This window comes from Rattus norvegicus, chromosome X (assembly GCF_036323735.1).
Source record: "Rattus norvegicus strain BN/NHsdMcwi chromosome X, GRCr8, whole genome shotgun sequence".
Lineage (NCBI taxonomy): Eukaryota > Metazoa > Chordata > Mammalia > Rodentia > Muridae > Rattus > Rattus norvegicus.
In genome coordinates this window covers 91,262,140-91,280,426 of record NC_086039.1, presented here as the reverse complement: position 1 = coordinate 91,280,426, position 18,287 = coordinate 91,262,140, and the positions used below count along the sequence as shown (strand labels likewise).

Below are 18,287 nucleotides of genomic sequence, written 5' to 3'. Positions count from 1 at the left end.
CTGCCAATTCTTAAATTTCTCTGTTGTTCATTCTGCTCTATAGTTCCCATATCCTTTGTTCTAAGCTGTTCTTCTATAACTTTACTTTTTCTTTATGTTATAATTCTGATATTTTAGCATCTACTTTATTTTGATTAATTAATTTTAGCAAACTATCCTCCAGGCCTTGCTTCCAATTTTTACTTTTTTCTCTCTGTTGTTCAGTCTGAACAGCGCCCTTTGTTTGAATGTGTCATTTAAGCCCTGATTCCAAACTTTAATTTTTCTCTTTGTTATTCCTCTAAAGCCATGGTTGTTGAGAATGTTGGACCCGAAGGACCACCACCAAAGATCTGCTCCTCCCAAGAGACTACTGAGACCAGATTCAATGCAATCGGCAAGAGGTTTATTAATTTCGTTTTCTGGCGTGCAGGGGTTCCTCAACCTTCAGACAGGAACCGAAGGAGAAGAACCCCACCCTAGAGATCCACACCACTTTTTTTTTTTGCTTCTTTTTTTCTCGGAGCTGGGGACCGAACCCAGGGCCTTGCGCTTCCTAGGTAAGCGGATCCACACCACTTTTAAGCACAAAAACCACAAGAGTCACAGGAATAACGAGGGGAACATCGAGGCATAGGAGGATTGGTTGGGCTCTTCTGCCCCCTGACTTTATTGGTCCACATCGTAATTACATTATTTCTGAAGACCTCTCTGGGTGGTGGAAAGCCTCTGGTGGTCCTGCCAGCCAGGAGACTATCTCCTGTTAGTCTAAGGACAGGGTGTAACTAGGTCATAAAACCACAATGGACGTGGTTGAGGCTTAACTGATGGAATTTCCTCAGCAGGAGAGTTTCATTAGGGCTAGGGGAGTTTCGTTGGGGGGTATCTTACAGGCTGCTTTGTAATTTTCTTTAGACTTTACAATACCCCTTTTCCTTATGGATGATTTTGTTCATGGAATCATAACTCATCTTCTGTAGACACGGTCTGGTACCTATGTCGTAGCATTAAGACCTGGACAGAACTTATCCACTCTCAGATAAAGGCAACTAAGTGATTAAGAATGCAGGGGCCAATAGTGAACAAAAGAAGCAGAATTAATAAGGGTCTCAGAAGGGTGGAAATTAAAGTGGTGAACCAGGGGGACCTATTGAACCAGGACTGGAACAATCCTTGGTGGTTTCTCTTTCACTTTGTTGGTTTGCTAAGTGTTCTCTCACCTTGGCCATGGAATCTTTAACAACTCCAGAATGGTCTAGATAGAAACAACATTCTTCTTTTAGGGCTGCACATAAGCCCCATTGTTGTAAAAACAGCAAGTCTAGGCACCTTCTGTTTTGCATCACCACTTCAGACAGAGTGAATAAAGACTCCTGGAGTTTTGACACAGTGTCTTCTAGGGCCTGAATATCTACATCTATTGCTTCTCTCAGCTGGTAATATCCTGGTTGTTGGGCTAATGCTGCTACCCCTGTTCCTATCCCAATAGCCACTCCCAGTCCCAGAAGCACCACTAGGGCTATGCTTACAGGCTCTCTCTTAACTCTGGTATAGGTACCTGCCACTCATCAATAAAAGATTTGTCTGGGTGATAGGTGAATCTAGGGACTAGCTGGACTAAAACACAATAATCTTGGGAATGTTTTAAAACTTCTAAAGAGACAGAAGGGGTGAAGCCGGTTCCACAGGCCCACCATCCATCTGAGTGTGGTAATAGGTACCCAGACTGCTTTGCTACTGAGCCTGTATGGGAGCAAAGATGAGCATTGGTAGTAGGAATATTACTGACACATAACCCTTTTTCAGAGACAGCTGACATAGTTAGTTTTGAATCTCTCTTTCTTTGTTGCCATCCACAGCTCTCTGCAGAGGCTGCCGGGGGCAGACAGGCTAGTGTTTCATACTATGACCTCATAGTAAGGGGGAAAGATTTCATAGCAAAGCCAGCAGGCGTCTGGGTTAGTAGCATTAAGAACTTGGAATGCCCGTTCAACTAGATTAATCATTCTACCCGTGATCTCTGGGACCAGGGCCAAGGAAGTCTGAGTTTCAGTTTTGGGTGAAGTAGAGACGGTCAACTGTTTAGGTGGAGGAGCAGGCCGGGCTAATACCCCATTTGACCCTATGACAATTGGGGCCAAGGATTCAATTTTCAACCTGATGGTCATTAGAAGACTGGTGTCATATCCAGACTAATATATTCAGATGCCCCATTGTTTTCCTTTTACCCATTCTCAGTCTTCTTTTCTTTTACCAGTGAAAGTAATATTGAGTGTATTACAGGTAAAATTGAGACACAGACCCTGCCCTGACCAGGTTCCCTGTGTTCCCTGACCTGGGCACCACTGCCACCACTCATTTTTGATACCTGTCTCTTCTGTTTCATAAGGGTGGGCACGATCTATAATTACAGCATGTGGAAAGCCACAATAACATTCGCCACCACAAGATGGCGCTGGCTTCCACTGCGCCCCACGTGGAAAGCCGGGATAGCATTCACCATTACAAGATGGCACTGGCTTCCACTGCGCCAGCCCAACTTCCTTTCAGGAAGCTAGCTGTGTGCGCATGTGCAAGAGTGTGTTCGTGCCAGGTCTTTGCCCACTCCGGGGAGTGACTATGAGATCATGGGTAAGCGACCAATCAGGTGTGGATGCGCCGCGCTAGGGTGTATATAAGCCGCGCCATTCTGGGGCTTGGGGTCCCCCTCTTTAAGATGCAATAAACGCTTTGCTGCAGAAGGATTCGTGTGTCCGTGCGTGCGTTCTTGCTGGCGAGACGATAGCGCGGGACATCTGGTGCTGAAACCCGGGAGAAACGCCACACCATCGCCAGGCGCCAAGGGGACCTTCCGTTCGCAGAGAGAATCCAAAAGCTGCAGGACGCGGGTAAGCTCTGAGAGATATGTTTGGTCTTGGTCTCTTTCACTTCTCTCCCCCATTAGAAGATGCGGCAGAGGCTTTTGTTATCGTTTTAGCAGCCCTCATTCTTTCTCTTTTGGTTTTTGATTTTGCGGCTGCCGCTAGGCACAGTCAGAAGTTGTGCCTAGAAGATGGGAAATGCTGCCCAGCAGTGATAGCGGGACAGGGAGTGCTAGGGTAGTTACGGTACAGCATGTCAGAAACAGAGCAGGATGAAAGATTAAAGAGCTCAAAGAGAAAAGGTGCACGTAAGAAAACAGACCCTTCCAAAGACTTTAGATCCGAGGAGCGAGAGATAGGGGAAAGAACGCCTCGGGAGAGAAACAGGGAAAGGAGGAGAAAGCTCTGAAAAGAAAAAGCCTTTATCCGGTAAAGGAGTTAGAGGCTTTGGAGCTTGATAGTTCGGAAACAGACGAGCTTAGCTCCTCTGAGGAAGAGGATTTAGAAGATGAGGCAGCTTGCTATGAAGAAGAAAGATACCACCCAGATGAACAACGAGCTAACAGCCTGGGTAAAAAAACAGAAGAAGGTGTGAGGTGGAAACCATGCGGTTTCCCAGCCTATAAGCCCCAGCGCCCCTCCATCTTATATGGAGAGATTTCACTCAGATTCCTTCCTCACTAAAGTGGAACAGAAAAAGATACAGCAGGCATTTCCGGTGTTTGAGGCTGCCGATGGAGGCCATGTTCACGCACCAGTAGAATATGTTCAAATTAAGGAACTTGCCGAGTTGGTCCATAACTACGGAGTTAGTGCCAATTTTACTATTGCTCAATTCGAGAGGCTTGCCACTCTGGCCATGACTCCAGGAGGCTGGCAGACAACAGTGAAGGCTGCGCTCCCTAATATGGGACAATATATGGAATGGAAAGCCTTGTGGTATGACGCCTCTCAGGCACAGGCCAAAGTCAATGCCATTGCTGAAGGCAATCAGAGAGATTGGACACTTGATCTGCTAACAGGACAAAGGCAGTATGCCAATAATCAAACAAATTATAACTGGGGAGCATACGCTCAAATCTCTGCTGCCGCCATTAAGGCGTGGAAGGCACTTTCCAAGAAGGGAGAGTCTGGGGGACACTTAACAAGAATTATACAAGGCCCCCAGGAGCCATTCTCAGACTTCGTGGCTAGGATGACAGAGGCAGCAGGCAGGATCTTTGGAGACCCTGAACAGGCAATGCCTTTAGTGGAACAGTTGGTATATGAGCAAGCCACACAGGAATGGAGAGCAGCTATTACACCTAGGAAGAGCAAAGGGTTACAGGACTGGCTGGGAGTTTGCAGAGAACTTGGAGGCCCGCTTACTAATGCCGGCCTCGCGGCTGCTATCCTACAGGGCCAAAAGCGCTCAGGTACAGGTGATTGCAGGGTCTGCTATAACTGTGGCAAACCAGGACATCTGAAAAAGGAGTGTCAGGCCCTCACAAAGAGGAGAGCACCAGAACTGTGTACTAAGTTGGGAAAGGTTATCATTGGGCTAGTGAGTATCGCTTAGTTAAAGACATCAGAGGCAGGCTTATTCAGCCTGGACCTCCCCAGGCAGAAGGGGGTGAAAACACTCCAAAAAACGGGTATCTGGGCCCCAAGTCTCAGGGCCCCAAAACATATGGGACTCCAGCTCACAACAAACGGACACCACGGTTCACAGAGCTACAAAAGCCTCAGCAGGAGTGAACCTCTGTTCCACCACCCAATTCATGCTAATACCACTGAGGGGTGTGCAACCTGTCCCCACTGACTACAAAGGCCCCTTACCCGTGGGAAGTGTCGGCCTTATTTTGGGTCGATCCTCCTTAACCTTAAAGGGACTTATTGTTCACCCTGGAATAATAGATCAAGATTACACGGGAGAACATCAAGTTCTCTGCTCTTGCCCTCAATTCGTTTTTTCCATCTACTCAGGTGACAGGATTGCTCAGTTGATTATCCTTCCAAGCTTACAGGATCATTTTCCTTCTTCCGGGGTCCCTAGAGGCACCGCAAAGTTTGGCTCTTCCAGGACTGATTCTGCTTATTTAATGATGGACCTTAATTCCAGACCCTCTTTAGAGTTGAATATAGAAGGGAAAATTTTTACGGGGATTCTAGATACAGGGGCTGATAAGAACATTATCTCCTCTAGTTGGTGGCCTAAGGCATGGCCTGTCACTCAATCATCCCATTCCTTACAAGGACTAGGGTATGAGGCCAGCCCCACTATCAGCTCACGCTCCTTGATCTGGCATGCTCCAGAAGGCCAATCAGGAAGGTTCATTCCTTATGTCCTCCCTCTTCCTGTTAACCTTTGGGGGAGGAATATCTTACAGGGTCTAGTACTGACATTGACCAATGAGTACTCTCGACAAGCTGTCGAGATTATGAAGAGAATGGGTTACAAGGAAGGGAAGGGATTAGGAAAAAAGGAACAAGGAAAATTAGAACCGGTCCCACAAGAAGGTAATGTAGGAAGGCAGGGCCTGGGTTTTTCCTAGGGGCCGTTGAGTGTTCTATGCCCATACCCTGGCTTACAGAAGAAACTACATGGGTTCCTCAATGGCCTCTATCCTCTGAAAAGTTGGAAGCTGCCACTAAGTTGGTTAATGAACAATTGCAGCTTGGTCATCTAGAACCTTCCATTTCACCATGCTATACTCCTATTTTTGTGATAAAGAAAAAATCAGGAAAGTAGAGACTTCTCCATGATTTGAAAGCCATTAATGCACGGATGCATTTATTTGGCTCGATCCAACGGAGGCCTACCCTTGCTCTCCACCTTACCTCAGCAATGGAAGATAATAATTATAGATATTAAGGATTGTTTCTTTTCCATCCTCTTGTGTCCACAAGGCAGACAGAGGTTTGCATTTACTATACCAGCTGTTAATTATCTTGAACCTGATAAGAGATTTCACTGGAAGGTCCTGCCTCAAGGCATGGCCAATAGCCCCACTATGTGCCAACTATATGTGCAACTAGCCCTTGAACCTATAAGGAAGCGATTTCCATCTTTGCTTTTGGTTCATTACATGGATGATATTCTTATGTGTGATAGAGATTTAACAACCTTACAGACTTCATATACCACCTTAATCAAAACATTGGGACAATGGGGACTACAAGTCGCTACAGAAAAGGTTCAAATTGCAGAAATTGGCTTATTTCTGGGATCAGTCATTTATCCTGAAAAAATAGTTCCTCAGAAATTAGAGATTCGCAGAAATCATTTACATACCTTAAATGATTTCCAAAAATTATTGGGAGATATAAATTGGCTGAGACCATTTTTAAAGATTTCCTCTGCTGAGTTGAAACCTTTATTCGATATTTTGAAAGGGGACTCTCATATCTCCTCTCCGAGAGCATTGACGCCAGCCACAAACTAGGCCTTACAAGTTGTAGAAAGTGCCTTACAGGATGTTCAATTACAGCGCATTGATGAAACCAAGCCTTTTGATTTATGTGTTTTCAAAACTATGCAATTACCAACAGCTGTCTTGTGGCAGGATGGGCCTTTATTATGGATCCATCCCAATGCATCTCCTGCTAAGATTATTGACTGGTATCCTGATGCAGTTGCTCAGCTTGCACTTCGTGGGTTGAAGGCAGCTATTACTCATTTTGGGAAAGAACCCAAAATTTTGATTGTACCATACACAGTCGTTCAGGTTCAAATATTAGCTGCTACCTCAAATGCTTGGGCAGTGTTAGTTACTTCCTTTGCTGGACAGATTGATAATCATTATCCAAAACACCCGATCCTACAATTTGCTTTAAGCCAAGCCATTGTGTTCCCACACATGATGTCTGAGGAACCACTTGTTGATGGGGTTGTAGTGTATACAGATGGGTCAAAAACTGGTGTAGGTGCTTATGTGGTCAATAATAAGGTAGTATCTAAGCAGTATAATGAAACCTCACCTCAAGTTTTGGAATGTTTAGTGGTGCTGGAGGTCCTCGAGACCTTCCCAGGCCTGCTTAACATTGTGTCAGATTCCTCTTATGTGGTTAATGCAGTTAAGGTTCTTGAAGTGGCTGGATTAATCAGGCCTTCCAGCAAACTTGCTCAAATTTTCAACAAATTCAATCTATCCTTCTCGGCAGAAGATCCCCTGTATTTATAACACATATTAGAGCTCACTCGGGCCTTCCTGGTCCAATGTCCCAAGGAAATGACCTAGCAGACCAAGCTACAAGAGTGATTGTGGTTGCCTTGTCCCCCCAATTAGATGTAGCAAAAGAATTTCACAGACAATTTCATGTGACGGCTGAAACTTGATGCCGCCAATTTGCTTTGCCTAGAAAAGAAGCTAGAGAAATAGTTACCCATTGTCAAAATTGTTGTCAATTCCTGCCTGTACCCCATGTGGGAGTTAATCCACGAGGAATCCGACCGCTACAGGTCTGGCAAATGGATGTTACTCATATCCCTTCTTTTGGAAGACTTCAGTATCTGCATGTTTCTATTGATACATGCTCTAGCATCATGTTTGCTACACCTCTAACAGGGGAAAAGGCCTCGCATGTAATTCAACATTGCCTCGAGGCATGGAGTGCTTGGGGTAAACCCAAACTCCTTAAGACAGACAATGGACCAGCTTATACTTCTCAAAAATTTCAACAATTCTGCCACCAGATGGATGTGACTCATCTGACTGGTCTCCTGTATAATCCTCAGGGACAGGGCATTGTAGAACGTGCCCATCGCACTCTCAAATCCTATTTAATTAAACAAAAAGGGGGAGTTGAGGAGGCTCTACCCTCAGTACCAAGAGTAGCTGTTTCCATGGCACTCTTCACCCTTAATTTTTTAAATCTTGATGCCCAAGGCCATACTGCGGCCGAACGTCACTATTCAGAGCCTGATAGACCAAAAGAGATGGTAAAATAGAAAGATGTTTTGACTGGTCTATGGAAAGGCCCAGATCCTATTTTAATAAGATCCAGGGGAGCTGTTTGTGTTTTCCCTCAGGAAGAAGACAACCCATTCTGGCTACCGGAACGACTGACATGAAGAATTCTGACGCCTAGAAATGACTCCCGGATGGATCCCTCGGAAACTACCTCTAGCCCTCGCACTGCCTCTTTGGATTTGGGTTTCTAGTACCTCAAAGAATGGGTGGGGGTGGGTCTGTTTGGTGCAGCCCTATGCTGTGGATTAGTGTTCATGCTATGGTTGGTTTGCAAACTCAGATCTCAACAGAAACGTGACAAGGTCGTTATCACTCAAGCACTTGTGGCCACTGAACAAGGGGCCTCCCCTGGAATTTGGTTATCTATGCTCAGGAATTAGTCAGTATCTGAGTTCTCTGCTCTTGCACCCCATGGATTTGTGGATCCATTTCACTGGGATGAGAGAGACTCAATGATTCTTTGATTAGCCCTTCTACATCGCTGAGGTTTCCTCATTGCACGCGACAGGGTGATCATGATTTCCCCACTAACTCATTTTCTGGCTGGCCTCTTTTGTAGAGTTCGCCCTAGGTCGTTTAGCAGTTACTGTCACACAGCACTGTGGTATCCAGAGACGGGCAACTTTCCTCATGCACAGACCAATCTAAGACACGGGGCCCGGTGGCGATAGCGTTACCCTACGACGGATAAGGCTGTGACATAGCGGAACGACCTAAGACAGGAGCCACAGCAGATGGACGTAACTGCAGAGGCCTAGACCAACCTCATACTAGTAAAACAAAAAGGGGGAGATGTGGAAAGCCGCAATAACATTCGCCACCACAAGATGGCGCTGGCTTCCACTACGCCCCACGAGGAAAGCCGGGATAGCATTCACCATTACAAGATGGCACTGGCTTCCGCTGTGCCAGCCCGACTGCCTTTCAGGAAGCTAGCTGTGTGCGCATGTGCAAGAGTGTGTTCGTGCCAGGTCTTTGCCCATTCCGGGGCATGCCTATGAGATCATGGGTAAGCGACCAATCAGGTGGGGATGCGCCACGCTAGGGTGTATATAAGCCGCGCCATTCTGGGGCTTGGGGTCCCCCTCTTTAAGATGCAATAAACGCTTTGCTGCAGAAGGATTCGTGTGTCCGCGCGTGCCTTCTTGCTGGCGAGACGATAGCGAGGGACAACAGCATTCCAGCTCGATGTAGGTTTCCAATCGGCAGTGCCAGTGGTCTCACAGCTCCACTTTTTACAGTAGAAATATTCAGCTCCTCCACACCTGTATGCTAGGCCCCTATTTCTGCCATCTTGGGGACAGGCATATAACTTGTGCCTTCTGAGTCTCGCCTGGAGTTGGGAGTGGCTACATCCAAATTTGTGACTCCCTATGCCTCCCGAAGAAGGGCATGGGCATCTTCCTGACTGGCAGTCAAGGACTTGTTACCAAGGATCTATCTTAGGAATATCCCAAGCATCTACGTAGGCTGCCAATTTCACATAGGTCCGAGAATAGCTGTGGCCATCAAGTCCAGGGCGGCGCAGTGTGACTCGTGGACCACATTAAGTCCCCCGTTTGTGATAGTATCTGCCATGCGAGTTGTCAGGGCTGATGAGGACTGTCTCCCTCAGGAGAGGCATGGTTGGGGTCAAGGAGGAATAACAGGATCACTAGGCTCACTCCTCTCCCGGACATCGGACATCGGAGTCTGGTCTTTAGCAGGTCTGAAGTGCGCTGAACCTTCCATTGTGATTCTGGGGGTGGTGCAGCCTTGATGTGAGAGGCGTGGATCCAAGCAGCGATGCCGTTGACCTTCACTGCAGTGGGTGATGTGAGCAGGACGAGGTATGGTCCTTTCCACCAAGGCTCGAGTGTCTGGGAGTGTCTGGGAGCAGTAAACCCAGTCACCGACCTGGAACGGGTGTGCTGTCTGGGGATTTCCTGGTTAATAAGCCTCAGCAAGCTGCGCCCGCACTTCTTTCTGGACCACTTGAAGTCCCTTTAGTCTGGCATATAAATCATTATTACTATAACATGTCTGTTCAATCACTTCTCCTAAGGTTGTCAAGGGGGGAGGGGTCCATAGAGTATCTCAAAGGGAGTCAGGCTAAAATGGGAAGGGGTGTTCGTACATGGACTAAGGCCAAGGGAAGGAGGACCGTCCAGTCTGAACTGCCAGTCTCCATAGACAAATTAGTCAAGGTCTCTTTTAATGTTCTATTCATTCTTTCTACCTGACCTGAACTTTGGGGTCTGTAAATACAATGTAATTTCCAATCTGACCCCAAATACTTGGCCACTCTCTGACTTACCTGGGCAATGAAGGCTGGGCCATTGTCTGACCTGATTACCTTTGGGACTCCAAACCAAGGAAAGACTTCTTCCAGGATGTTCTTAGCCACTACCATGGCTGTTTTGCACTTGGTAGGGAGAACCTAAACCCAACCAAAGAAGGTGTCTACAAAGACTAAGAGATACTTCCTACTATATCAGGCAGGGCGAACCTCAGTGAAGTCTACCTCCTAATAGGCTCCAGTATGATCTCTTCTCAGTCTCTTTCCTGGTTCCTTCTTGTTCCTGCAGGCATTGACCTTTTGGCATGGTATGCAAACCTGCACTACTTCTTCAGCCATGGTAGCTAGTCCCAGGATGTGATAGTTGGATTTTAACATAGTGGAACTTTCTGGCCCCCAGGTGAGTCCATTGGTGCATCTGCAGGAGCACGGACCTGGCCTCTTTTGCTGGTATAATAGTTTTACCCACCTTAGTCTTCCAAACCCCCGAAATAGGATTAAAATCTTTGTCTAACTTGGCCATCTTCTTAAGGTCATCACTGGTATAGGTAAAGGCTGGGGTTTTCTCTGGTGGTGGTTCCTGAACTGCCAAGGCCAACACTTTCCCATCTGTGTTAGCTACCTCTCGGGCCACCTAGTCTACCAGCCAATTTCCCTTGGTTACCCTTTTGGTGCCCAGGGCAGTGTGTAATGCTCACCTTAGCTGGCAAATGTAAGGCCTCTAATAGGGCAAGAATCTCATTTGTTTTTGATCTCTCTGCCAGCCGAGGTCAAAAGTCCTCGTTGTTGGTATATGGTACCATGAACATGAGCCATGGCAAAAGCATATCTGCTGTCAGTATAGATGTTTACTTTTTTGTCCTTGGCTAGCTCTAATGCCTTGGTCAGGGCAATTAATTTTGCTTTCTGGGCAGATGTGCCTTTAGGCAGGGGAGTTGCCCAAATGGTGCACTTACCATCCATTACTGCTGCTGCGGCCCATCACTTACCTCCTTTTAGGTAGCTGCTTCCATCAGTGAACCAAGGAATATCCTCGTCTGGGAGCAGTTGGTCAGTAAGATCTCCTGGACTCTGGTGTGCTTCAGCCAGGATCTGTTGACAGTTGTGCATGATTGCAGTCCCTGACTCAGGGTCAGGCAGTAGTGAAGCAGGATTTAGAACAGCGGCAGGGATAAATTTAACGTGGTCAGCATTTAATAACAGTGTCTGTTAAGGAGCCATTCTGGCGTTAGTCAGTCACCTATCAGGGGACTGTCTCACCACACTTTCCAAGGTGTGAGGGACCGTTACCACCAAGTCTTGTCCCAGAGTTACTTTGTCTGCATCCTTGACCAAGGCTGCTACAGCTACCACAATCCGGAGGCAGGCCGGCCAAATGGGAGCCACTGAGTCCAGTTTCTTTGACAGATAGACAACTGGGTGGTTCCAGGTCTTAATTTCTGAGTAAGCACCCCTTTTGCAATGTCCCTGTTCTCATCTACATAGAGGTGGAAAGGTTTAGTCACATCAGGCAATCCCAAGGTCGGGGCTGATAGTAGACCCTGTTTAATGTTGTCAAAAGCCTGTTGCTTGTCCTTTCCCCATCAAAGGGGGTGCTTTCCCTGGTGAGCGGGTAAAGCAGGGCAGCAATTTCTGAAAAACCGGGGATCCATAGGCGACAAAACCTAGCTGTTCCCAGGAACTCTCAGACCTGTCGATGGGTCCTAGGAGCTGGAATCTGTACCACTGTCTGTTTTCCGGCTTCTGAAAGACATCTCCTCCCATATTTTAGGGAATACCCCAAGTAACTGACCTGCTGTTGACAAATTTGGGCCTTTTTAGCAGAGGGGCGATACCCAAGGGTACTTAATTCTTTCAGGAGTCCCTCTGTTTCACGGACACAATCATCTTTTGTGGCTGCTGCCAAAAAAAGTACATCTACGTACTGCAAGAGTGTCACTTGGGGGTTCATTGCTCAGAAAGGTGCCAAGTCCTGGTGTAGGGCTTCATCAAAAATGGTGGGAGAGTTTTTAAACCCTTGAGGTCCAGGTCAGCTGCCCCAAAATCCCAGAGGCAGGATTTTTCCATTCAAAGCAAAGATAGGCTGACTCTGTGGGCTCAACTTTAGACAGAAAAAGGCATCTTTCAAGTCTAGCACTGTGTACCAGATTCTTTCATCTGTCAATGAACTCAAGAGGTTAGAAGGTTTGGGCACAGTCGGGTGTAGGTCTATCACTCGTTTGTTAACTTCTCTTAAATCCTGGACAGAGTGGTAATCATTGGTGCCTGGGTTGCAAACAGGCAGGAGAGGGGTATTCCAGGCAGACTGGCATCATGTCAACACCCCTTGCTCTAGAAAGCTCAAAATGTGGTGACTGAAACCATCTCGGGCCTCCTTGCTCATGGGATATTGCCAGACAGCTATGGGGGTGGCTGCAGCTTTGATTTCAACCTCGACTGGTGGTCTCAGCTCTGTAGTTCCCATACCAGCCGTCTCTGCCCATGCCTGAGCGAATCTCGTCATCCAGTCCTGCATATCCACTGAAGTAACTTTGGGGGCTTCATATAACCAGTGTTCCTCCTCTAATCTCATAGTGAGAACTTGGAGGGGTTCTCCTTTGCTGTTTGTCACTGTCCACCCATCTTGGTGAAAGTGAATCTGGGCCCCCACTTTGAAGAGCAAGTCCCGACCTAACAAGAGGTAACGGCACTCTGGGATGACGAGGAACGAATGGGTTACCCTGCCCATGCCAAGTTCCACCGTTCTTCCAGTAGTCCATGAATACTGTCTGTTCCCAGTTGCCCCTTGAACTAAAGATTTTTTTGTTTGAGAGAGGACCTGCCGATTCAAGGAGGACAGAGTGTTGTGCTCCTGTATCTACCAGGAACTGGACTGGCTTCCCCTCCACTCTCAATGTTACCCCAGGCTCGGGGAGGGGGTCTGAGCCTTGTCCCCCCCTATTCATTGTCTTCTAGGGCCAGGACCTGTGTCTTAGGCGGTTCCCCTTTTTCTTCTTTGGGCAGTCTTTGGCCCAATGGCCTTTTTCTTTGCAGTACACACATTGGTCATTCCTCAAAGGACGCCTTTTGCCCTGGTACCTCTCTCCCTGTGCTTTCTTCTCTCCTACCATTGTGGCCAAGATTCTGGTTAAGTTCCAATCCTGTCTCTTCTCACGCTTTACTTCACGTGCCTCTTGTTCTTTCTGTCTTCTTTCCTCTTTCTCCTCTTCTTTCTCTCTTTTATTATAAACTTTATTTGCTTCTTTCACTAAATCTTGCAAGGAAAATCCCTACAATCCATCTAACCTTTGTAACTTTCTCCTTATATCAGGGGCTGCCTGGTCTATGAATGCCATAGACACTGTAGCTCTGTGCTCCTCCAAAGAGGGGTGTAGAGTGTAAACATACGGAAAGCCTCCATCAACCTGTCTAAGAACACAGGGGTGACTCGGTTGGCCCCTGAGTAGCTTCCCGTACCTTAGCCAAATTGGTAGGGCATCTTGCTGCCCCTCGGAGACCTGCCACTAGATCCTGGCTGTAGACCCTCAGATACTCCCTACCATTAGGCGAATTGAAGTCCCAAGGTGGTCGGTTCAGTGGGAAGCCCGCATTTATCTCATTGGGCAGCTGCGTGGGCCTCCTGTCATTGCCAGGAACATTTTTCCTAGCCTCTAAAAGGACCCTCTGTCTTTCCTCAGTGGTGAGGAGGGTCTGAAGAAGTTGCTGGCAGTCATCCCACATGGGCTGGTGGAGGAAAACCAAAGATTCAATTAATTCTGTTCAGGCTTGGGGATTCTCTGAAAAGGAAGGATGGTGGGTTTTCCAGTTATACAGAACAGCAGAGAAAAAAGGTTAATACTGCATGGGCTGGTTACCCTGATCATCAGGGGGACCATATGCTCTAAGAGGTTGCATGGAAATGGTGTCTGGGGTCTCTGCCTTGCGGCTCCTTGTACCCAAGGCTGTTCCCCCCCTCACACCCTCCTCCACTTCCCCTTCTATAGCATTCTCAATTGGGTATAAGGGTGCAGGCAGGGTATCCACAGAGGCTGCCCGCGGCACCACAGCTGGCTGGGGAACGAAAGTAGGAGGGTAAGGAGGTGGAGGATCTGAGAGAAGCAGATCAGTCTGGATGTATGGGTAGATCTTCTCCTTTTCAACAGGCTTGTCCATCTTGTGGCTGGTTTCATCTCTAGGCGCTCCACGGAGGGCCAAGACCTCATTCCCAATCTTGTGGCTCCCTGAAAGTGAAACAAAGAGCAGAGCCCACGGAGGGGGAGAGAGAACCAAATCCTCCCAGATCAGAATGTAGGGAATCTGGTCAGAGTGGCCAGAAGATCCTGGCTGAAAGAGTTTACTCTTCACTCGTCTCACCTCCTCTAAGGAAAAGGAACCCTCAGGAGGCCACTCTACCTGGAAAGTGGACCACTCAGAGGTACGTAAGGTCTACCACTTAGAATTCTTTATTTCTACAGATAGATTGTGCACCCTTGTTCTAACTTCAGTCCAATGATCAAGAGTCAGAGAAAGAGGGGTAGACAATGACTGTCCCATCGTCCGTTCATCACACAGAAAGAGAACCAAAAGAACAACAGACAAAACAGAAGTGCACACAAAAACAAAAGCAAGTGGCCGCCTCGAGATTGCCACAAAACCAAAACGGATTCAGACAGGAGTTCCCTAAAACTCACCAAAGACTGATGAAGAGGAGCAGATTCCACTTCTCCTTCCCAGCGGGATTCTAAGACGTCCCTTAGAAACCCTCCTTCACCTGGAGCGTCCTCCAAGCTGGGCCTGTGACGTCCGGCACGTCTGCCCGTCACAACTGGAAGGCCCTCTCGGGACTCACAGGGACCACTGAGGGGTCTCCAATCCCTCTCTGGGCCCCAAACAGAAACAAACCAGTAAGATACAAGACAGAAAACAACACAAAACGTAAAACACAAAATACAGCCTTAGCTCGAGCTTAACTCTGAACCTGGTGTTCATAGGTCAAAGGGGCAAGCACAATCCTGGATGAGCTCCCAAATGTTGAACCCGAAGGACTACCACCAAAGATCTGCTCATGCCCAAAGACCACCGAGACCAGATTCAATGCAATCAGCAAGAGGTTTATTAATTTCGATTTCTGGCGTGCCTGTGTTCCTCAGCCTTCAGACAGGAACTGAAGGAGAAGAACCCCGCCCTAGAGATTCATGCCACTTTTAAGCATAAAAACCACAAGAGTCACAGGAATAACAAGGGGGACATTGAGGCATAGGAGGATTGGTTGGGCTCTTCTGCCCCCTGACTTTATTGGTCCACAACGTGGTTACATTATTTTTGATGACCTCTCTGGGCAGTGGAAAGTGTCTGGCGGAAGAGTGAGGCTTAACTTGTGGAATTCCTCGGCAGGTTAGAGGGTAGGGTAGTTTCGTTAGGGGGCTATCTTACAGGCTGCTTTGTAATTTTCTTTAGGTTTTACAATAAGACATAAAGACATAAAAGGACAATCCAAATTATTGAGGTAAAAATGAGAATTATTGTTTTAATACTTGTCATAATTTTTAATCTTTTATTTCTATATTGGAATTATTTCTATCTGGTAAGAGAGCATCAAGACAAACTCCAAGGAGCCTGGGTTATTTTATCTTCCATCTTTATAGGCTTTATTTCTTTAAAATCATCGATTTCAATGTATTTATATCTGACTAGGATGTTTTACATTTAGTTCCTTTTGTTTTTATCATAAAATTATAATTTTTGTACAATTTTACCTGAATCATAGGTCTGTTCTTTGAGTACGGCTTCTGCTTCTGTGCTATGAGTTCTGCCCTGTTTTTTTCAGATCAGAGATAAAAGTTATGTTTCTACCTTTCACTTGTAACTTGGAATATGGTACTGGATCCCAATTCCTCCCATATCCCAATTCCTCCCACACTTTGATAAATTGTAGGGGTTAAAGCATTAGCTCCTTAGGACAGCAGGTATCTGAGGAAGAGTCCTTTTGGCTGAGTCCAGATTTGTCTCTCTTAGTCAGCCCTCCTGCTGTCCTTGTACTGCAGGAGTTCTAAACTATTTGCCCTAGGCAGTTGCCTCAAAAGCAACCAAGTTGCTAGGTAACCATTGTTATGCATACAGAGGCATTTCCTCTGCTATTCCGGCTTGACTCCTTCCTCATTGCTGGAGGCTAGTGCTTTGAAATTGAGTGGTGGGATGGGAGACTGGGGTCTTCCTTGTCCTGGCCTAAGTTCAGATAGTGTTCCCCCAGTATGCCCAGGCCCAAGTGTCTCACTTGATCCTAGACACCTGCCAAGTGGCAGGAGCAGCTAGTTATTTGGGGAAAACTTGAGAGATACTTTCCATGATAAGAATGCTTGCAAGCAGCTTGGCTCTGCATCACCCTGGTGAGTGCTGGGAGATATAGCAAAAGACAGCAGCTGCAGGGCATATGCTCTTGCTCTGCTTTGTCCCCTCTCTGTTAGTCTGGGCTCTAGGCCAAAGCAGGTTGCTACCAGCACTGGCTCTGGAGAATGGGATTGGATTGAGGCTGTAGCAATTACAAATTTCTATTCCCCTAGTCTAACTGTCTTTGGTCCGGGGAAGGCTAGTTTGCATTTTCCCTCTGGAAACATTTGGTTTAAGGCTGAAATATGAATTTTATGGGTATAGCTAACATGCCTTTTGGTTTGTACTATGTCTAAATATATTTGCTTTAAAATAAATGTAAAGCACAAATTATTAAGGTGGCTGTATTTATTTACCTTATGGTATTTCCCAGTAACCACACAGAAGAAATAAGATTTATTCAAGACTGCACTGCAATAGCAGAGCAGTTAAATGATCCACCTTTACCTGCTATGCTGCCTCCCAGCGCTATCCCATGATACTGGCATATTATTATTTACCTGGCTCTTTGGTTGCCTTCTTCATAGCTCCAACTCTTCCATTCTGCTGCTGATCTGCCTCTTCAAACTTTTTCTATTTTCTGCTTGCAGACATCATACCCTATTCTCTACTCTGCCCAACCTTTGGGCTATCAGCATTTATTGACAAGGCAGAGAATAAATGGTAAGAAATGTTTATACAAATTTAAGACAGGAGATTCTTGGTATAGGCATTACAATTCTGTGTCCAGATTGAAACAAGATATTAGGGTAGAGAATCAGCATTTGAATAACCCAAGAGCAAAGTTTACATTATACCTATGGAATTACATATGGATGGGAATAAATTGAGAAATTGAGAAGGGCTTTAGGATGGCATGACTGGAAATTAATTTATGACTTTAATGTTATTCTTATCTCTCTGCATCTTTGAGGAAACAGAAACAAATCTGTTCTTGAGAGTCTCTTATAGGTAATCACAGCTGCTCTGATTAAGGTGGTTATGACTTTTCTGCTTGGGAGACATTTCATATTGCTTCAAAGAAGTAATGGGAGCAAATATCTATTGTATGGATGAAGAAATTAAATACAGAAGGGAGAATAAAAGCAAAAGGAAGAATAAGGAACAAAAGAAATCACTCTAGCCTCTTGATGAGAAGTAGTCTAAAGAACATTAAAATAAAATCAACATGTAGACAGGATGCCTTGAAGAGTTTCCCATAACAATCAAAGGTTAGTCCAGGAAATTTAGTTCATAGAGAAAGAAATTGAAGCTTTGATACATATTTTGGATGATGTGGTTAGAATGGTGATTGTCATGGCTATGAAGCCAAATAGAATCTTATAAATTCTATTTTCTTAAATACAACTCATTCGTAGACTGAAACAATCCTGAATCTATTAATGTACAGCAAATCTCTTATTATACAAATGTTGCAAATAAAATTTACTTCCTTGTTGAAATTACTACAGAACTCCTACTGGTTTTTTCTTAATGTACCTCATTTCTCATTTTTTTAGGTAGATATTTTTAACTGTGTGGACATTTCGTAAGTCAGAAAAGATGGTGCAGTGCCAACTTCAATGGCATTGTAGATAATGATCTCACTTTAGGATCATTTGGAATTTCTTTTTAGTGTTTAAATATATGTTTAACTAAAATAGATCTGTCCTCAATTTCTTCCCTCTAGTCCCTTTCTTTACACATACACACACACACACACACACACACACACACACTCATACACAGATATATATATATATATATATATATATATATATATATATATATATATATATATATATAATCTGCTGAGGTCACTTTTGTTATTTTGTGTATACGGGACTGACCAACTTGTATTGGATATCTAAT

General features: G+C 45.7%; 1 pseudogene; it reads left to right on the top strand.

The window, feature by feature from the left end:
* Positions 1–288: 288 nt before the first annotated feature.
* LOC134484194 (igE-binding protein-like) lies at positions 289–7,804 on the top strand (annotated as a pseudogene).
* Positions 7,805–18,287: the final 10,483 nt, after the last annotated feature.